Genomic DNA, 7,224 nt, shown 5'->3' on the forward strand with positions numbered 1-7,224 from the left:
AAATTGTTTTTTCTTCATCCTAGGCCACCAAAACGTGTTCTTCAAATCCTTGTATAGCTTGTCACCACCTGGATGTACTGAATACGGTGTACAATGTGCCTCTGTCATGATTGTCTTTTTCAGCTCCTCATCATTAGGGACACACCACCTACCATCGAACCTCAAACTACCATCTGTATGAATGGAGAAACGAGACACTGTCCCTTTCTCTACTCCAGCTCTCCACTCAACCATCTTAGGATCCAAAGCCTGTTTACCACGAATATCCTCATAAAGATCAGGCTGTACTGTCAAATCTCCCATAGCATCTCCTCTCTGCATCATGTGTATACCAAACTTCTCCACCTCATCTCTCAACCTCATCAAAGATAGAGCTGTACACAAAGAATGTACACTCTTCCTACTCAAAGCATCTGCAACAACATTGGCTTTCCCTTCATGGTAGATAATATCCATGTCATAATCGCCAATCAGCTCCATCCACCTCCTCTGTCTCATGTTCAACTCCTTTTGAGTGAAGATGTACTTGAGACTTTTGTGATCCGAAAATACCTTAAAGGTCGCCCCATAAAGGTAATGCCTCCAAATCTTGAGAGCAAACACCACTGCACCCAACTCTAGATCATGTGTAGGGTAATTCTCCTCATACGGCTTCAATTGCCTAGAAGCATAGGCAATCACCTTACCGTTCTGCATCAACACACATCCTAACCCATTCTTTGAGTCATTTGTATAAACCTCAAAGTTCTCGATCCCTTCAGGCAATGCTAAGACAAGAGCTGTGGTCAAACGCTCCTTTAATGTTTGGAACGTCTTCTCACAACTCTCATCCCAACGAAACCTGTTCTCTTTCCTCATCAAAGCTGACATAGGTCTAGCTATCTTGGAGAAATCTTTCACGAACCGCCTGTAATATCCAGCTAAACCCAAGAAGCTCCTAATCTCAGCAACATTCTTTGGTGCTTCTCACTTTGTCACTGCCTCAATCTTCGCCGGATCCACAGCTACTCCTTCCTTAGAGATCACATGCCCCAGAAAAGCAACTTTCTCTAACCAGAACTCACACTTGGACAGCTTAGCATATAACTCATGCTCCCTCAGAGTCTGCAACACAATCCTCAGATGCTCCTTATGCTCCTCCTTAGTCTTAGAGTAGACTAAGATGTCATCGATAAACACCACCACAAACTTGTCCAAAAACTGTCTGAAGATTATGTTCATCAAATCCATAAACACAGCCGGTGCATTAGATAACCCAAACGGCATCACCACGTACTCATAATGACCATACCTCGACGTGAAAGCGGTCTTTGGTATGTCCATCTCTCTAATCTTCACCTGATGGTATCCCGACCTTAAATCAATCTTGGAAACGACTGATGCACCACTCAACTGATCAAACAGGTCATCTATCCTTGGCAAAGGATACTTATTCTTCACCGTCACTCGGTTCAGCTCTCTGTAATCTATGCACAACCTCAAACTCCCATCTTTCTTCTTCACGAAAAGAATTGGTGCTCCCCACGGCGATACACTAGGTCTAATGTACCCCTTCTCTATCAGATCATCTAACTGTTTCCTGAGCTCCTCCATCTCTTTAGGACCCATCCGATACGGTGCCTTAGAGATTGGCCCCGTCCCCGGTTTCAACTCAACGGTGAAATCTATCTCCCTCTTCGGTGGCAACCCCGGAATCTCCTCTGGAAAAACATCTGCAAACTCTCCCACCACTGGTATATGATCAACTTTCGGACTCTCTATCCGGTCATCTCTCACATGGCACAAGATCAACGGGCACCCCTTCCTCAGATAAGACTTCAAGGTGACAGCTGCAATCAACTTAACTTTGGGTTTGACTAGAAACCCACGATAAGACTGATGCGATCCCGCTAAGTGTTCACAAATTAAGATGTGGTCGTTGGTCACGGTCGAATCAAAACACAATTTATAGCTTAACAAGCAACTCTACAATTAGTAAAGAGGCAAGTAAAGGTCGGATCCCAAGGGACGGGAGTTGAAATGAGATTTCTATTGTAACTAGCGGTGTCTAAGGGGTGTCACAAATTGGGTTGATGTAGAAGGTTACTAAACTAGAATAACAATGAAAATAAACAAGCAAGATGAATAAAAAGGGGTGTAAACAATTGATTAAAGGCACTAGGGTGTCATGGGATCATAGGGGAATCATGGGATATGATCATACAAACATGTTCTCAAATTATAAGCAAGCAATTATTGTTGTGATGGATTGAGTTGGGTTATATCTTACAATCCTAGGAAAGTTTGGGTCCCGGAGCCGAATCGATTAGATTGTACAACACCTACAAGTCGACTTAATCTTCCCTACTCAACAACATGCATGGTCTAATGAGACTCGAGTTGGGTTATGTCTTACAAGTCTCATTGAAAAGATAGGAGATGATAGTAAATGCAAGGATTCATAGGCTTAGCATTTCATCAAATATAACATGTGCATGAGTTGAGATCAAAACAAGCAAGCAAATAAAACATGAAAGCATATTAATTTAAGCATGAATCATTCCCCATGTTGGTTTCCCTAATCACCCATTAACCCTAGCTAAGAGACTACTCACTCATTATCATGTTGATCATGCTAGCAAGGTTGTCAATCATACTAACAATATGAAACATGATGAATAAATGAAAGTAATTAACAATAATTAAAAAGGGATTAAGAGATTATACCTACTAATGATTCCAATAATAAAGCAAGAATAATAGAAGTACTTGAATGCTAGATTGAGAGGTTGTCAATCTCCCAATAATAACCCAAATAATCTTCAATTACCCAAAATAAAGGATGAACAAAAGAGAGATTAAAGAACTAAAACTTGGATTAAAACTTGATTAATACTTGATTACAATATTGAAGAGAGATTTAATTGATATTAACTACACTAATTATTGATAAGAAGAACATGCTCCTCTAATTAGCCTAATGGGGTATTTATAGTGAAAATTAGGGAGGATGCATTAGGGTTAACTAATGGCTAAACTAGTAATTACACTTTTTAAGTTGAGCAAGGAGGACCCGGTATTTTCTGAGAGAAGGGCTTCTCTTTTCGTAGCTTGAAGAAGACAACCCGTGCTGTGAAGAAATCCGGGCGGAATAAGGTCGGGACGGCCGGATTTGGGCGGTGGAATCCGAGCGGATTCTGGGGAATCCGGTCGGATTGTTGAGGGGGAATCCGAGCGGATTGTTGAGGGGGAATCCGAGCGGATTCGGGCTGGGGACGCTCGGATTGTGCAGAGGCTGGACGGGCGGATTGTTGACAATCCGCTCGGATTGTCAGTCAGCATAGTAACTTCTTCTTTTCTTCCCTTTTCTTCATAAATTCCTTGGGGATTTCCTTGGGGACTCAAGGATCTTTCCTCAACATTGCTCTTCTACTATGATATGTACAAAGGCTTTCTAATCTTGTCTCTCCTTGATGCTTGGTCATTGAATTCGATCAATTTAGTCTCGTTTTGCCATGAAAATGCAAGATTCTTACTCCTTTCCTACCAAGGGATCAAAATCTCAAAGAATATGCAAAACAAAGAACTAAAGATAAGAAATGACCCAAATAAGCACTAAAAAGCATGGAAACAAGGCTAATTCGGGGGCTAAATATGCGCCAATTATGGTCACATCAAAGACACACTAACACCCTTAGGCCCTCTCAAAGACACTTTCTTTTGATGACAGTCTATCTTAGCTTTATACTTTCCTAACCAATCCATCCCGACTATTATCTCAAAACCGTCAAAAGGAAACTCTAGCAAGTCTACAGGGAGATCAACTTGCCCAAATATCATAGATACATCTCTAAACAACCTCCCACATGATACAGACTCGCCCGAAGGTATAAAAACTTTCTCACTTACAGACTCATATACCCTCAAACCCAACCGTTTAACATGACTCGAAGATACAAACGACTGAGACGCCCCCGAATCAAACAAAACAAAGGTAGGAATACCGTTAAAAAGAAAAGTACCAGTGATAACATGTGCATCCTCCTCACCGCTTTCTTGTCCATCATGAACACTTTCCACTCGGTCTTATGTCCACCTCCCCGACAAGATCTTGGTGATGTGGTCGGCTTAGCACCCGACCCCTGATTGTTGTTGTTGTTCGTAGCTGGTTTCTGATAAGAATTACCGCCATTGCGGTTACCTCCACCCTGATAGCTCTGACTTCCCCGGTTAGACCATGACCCACCTGGTCTGTTGCTCGCATAACTCTGTGCAGGTCCCTGAGAATAGCTCCCCCGAGCCGACCCCTGAAAAGCTCCCGGTGCACTCGTGCACTCATGTCTCTTGTTGTAACACCCGCCCTTTTCGTATAATTTTCATAAAGAAAAGTAATACTTTTACATTACTTTAACTAGTTAATTTCATTATATTAATAAAAGTAATTTAATTAAAGCTATAAGTTTTAAAGCTTACGTATATAAAATATACGTTTTCGTCGGATAGAAATAATAATAATAATAATAATAATAATAATAATAATAATAATAATAATAATAATAATAATAACTATATTGATAATAAAATTTCCGTCTTAAATTATAGTAGGTTTAAGACGAACCTCCGTCTAGCAAAGAACCGTCACATGCTCACATGTGAGGCTAAACTTATCTACTCTCGACCTATCCCGGGTCGACAACACACCCCTCAATTTTGGCACCCAACTAATATAATAATAATATTTTCACTCTCCCTCACCCTCTCTGACCAACCATATCCCACCAACAAACCCTTGGTCATTTTCGAAATCCTCCCTGTGTAAAAAGCTTGAACACCTGCAACAACATTTCAGAACAGCTGTAGAAAGAAAACTCAAAAACGAGCTCAAAAGAACCCATTTATGGCGACTTAAAAATCTTAGATTTCTCGCTCATTTTTCGACCAAACTCAATAATTCTTGCACCATTCTTCTCCTTATCTCTCCCTTCATCTTTTAAGGTAAGAAAGGCATAGCCTTGTGAAGTTCTCGTCTCGACCCGTCTCATAAATGTGACGTTTTTAGACTAACTCGGCTCTTATTACGGTTTTTAGGTGAAGACTTTGAGGACCCCGAAGGAAACTCGTTCATAATAGACCATTCCCTTGAAGATTGAAGAAAGTTAAGGTAACGGTGATAGGTTACTCGACAAACGTCGGGAAACTCACCTCCTTACTCGACTTTTCTGTGTTTGTCGTAAAAGTTTAAGTCTTTATTATTTTCCTCATGTTTGGAGTTGGTTTTGAAATACTTGTGATGGGTTTACATGGTCACTTGGTGGCTTTCATGGCTTGGCCTCATGTGTATAGTCGGTTATGAGACTGAATGTGACTCGTGACTCGTTGTCCCTTCGAACAATTTCGCGTCTCGCTTTCCGGGTTTTTCTGTCTCATGTGTGTGTGACATTATTTAACAGTGCTAACCCCACTTAGTCGACAAACTCCCGTCCTAATGCTACCCTCAAGGTCAGTCTTGAGTTGGGTTCAAAATGGATTGTTAGGGACTGGTTTATGTGGTGAATGTTAGCGTCCCGCCCTGTTTCGTGGCGGGTACCTCCATCTCCGGACTGTTTCGTACTGAACTCTCATGTCATGCTTCCCCCGTATGCATTGGTTAATCCCCTTTCCCCTGTTTACAAAACATGCACTTTGTTGACTCGTTTTTTTTTGGAGCATGATTTGAATTGTTGGGCTCACAAGTCTACAAGTTTTGGACTGGTTTTGTATCGGGTTTTGGTGTGCAGTTGCCCTCCTTTTTGCATTCCTTCTGCTTACCGTAATATCACTTGTGAGTTGTGAATCACATTATTTTTTTTGGACTCTTTACTACTTGGTTTTGGACCCATTATAAGTTGCATATTGGACTTGAATTCTTACAATATTTGGACTCGAATTCTTAAAATATTTGGACCCGAGTTCTTATATTTTTAGGACCCGAATTCTTATAACATTTGAACCCCTATTCTTGTACCTTTTGGGCTCACTACCCTTGTATGCTTGGGCCCAATTTGTCACTCGTATTGGTTTGTTTGCATTTCGTAAATTCCCACATGACGTAAATTATCCACTACCACTTGTTATATTTTATTTATTTTATTCAACCGACATGTATATTCATAAAATGAAATGTTTATTTTGTATGTTCAAGTATGAAAAGATAATTACAAATAATTACTTGTAGGAGTCGTATTCTTGTAGAAATGCCATGATACTATCATATATGCTTTATTTACATTTACGCCCTACTTGTGCTGTTCTGGCAAGTACGGGTTTGGCCTGCTTGTGCTGTTCTGGCAAGTATGGTTTTGTCCACTTGTGCTGTGCTGGCAAGTGAGTCATATCTTAGTCTTTCCGCCACTTTCGTGCTGTTCTGGCGATTGGGGTACTCGGTCTCTATTAGGAGTCGAGTCTTGGGTGCGTGCTGTGCTGGCGCACGTCGAATCGGGATGTACACCCGAGAATCTGCAGATTTAGACTAGGGCCGTATCATTATCGTAGTCCTACCCGGGGAAATTATAGTCTAAGAGTAGTAAATGTTAGCATTTTGGATGGTTATATTGGTCATATCTCCTTGAATTACGTGCTCATGTTTAAGTGGTCTCTATCTTGCCTTCTTACATTTTCCTCCATTATTTGACATTGTTTATGCTTTGCTTACTTGCCTATCTTACTCCTTCTCCTTATTCTTGAATCTTTGAACATGTAAGATCATATGCTTAGTTACAATTCAGCTTACCCTTATCTTACTTAATCTGATCATTTGTTTATGTGCTTTGTCATGTTCATCTTGATGTTTTGTGGGCTGGGAGAACCTTGAGTTACTCCCCACTGACTGTGGCTTTCATGTTTACATGAATGACAGGTTGGTGAAGATGCTTATATGGGGTTTGACGTGTGAGCTAGCGAGTACCCCGGACTTTTAGATTTACTATTTACCGCTTAGACTCACCTATTTCTTTATGTCATTCGAGGGATATATTTTCCCCACTTTTGACCGTTTTATTTGTATGGACCCTTGTTTTTATTTCCGTTTTTTCCTTCTGTTGAATGTTAGTGACTCCCGCATGCTAAACTCTATCTACTAAATAAAAGTTTTAAAAACTTCACATTTTTCGTATATATTTAGTAGTTTACTTTCCGCTTTATCGCGGGGTGTCACAGTTGGTATCAGAGCCTTTGTAGCTCGCGACGCACACACGTGTACCCCAACTT

The 7,224-nt window shown here is 40.7% G+C and overlaps 1 long non-coding RNA gene across 1 annotated transcript; it reads left to right on the forward strand.

Moving 5' to 3' along the window:
- The first annotated feature begins 4,893 nt into the window (after nt 1-4,893).
- LOC141594342 (uncharacterized) lies at nt 4,894-6,962 on the forward strand. The gene is made up of 3 exons (XR_012522137.1): nt 4,894-4,974; nt 5,068-5,140; nt 6,875-6,962. It is a non-coding gene; the product is annotated as an uncharacterized LOC141594342 (long non-coding RNA).
- Nucleotides 6,963-7,224: the final 262 nt, after the last annotated feature.

The sequence above is a fragment of the Silene latifolia genome, chromosome 8, assembly GCF_048544455.1.
Source record: "Silene latifolia isolate original U9 population chromosome 8, ASM4854445v1, whole genome shotgun sequence".
NCBI classification, from domain to species: domain Eukaryota; kingdom Viridiplantae; phylum Streptophyta; class Magnoliopsida; order Caryophyllales; family Caryophyllaceae; genus Silene; species Silene latifolia.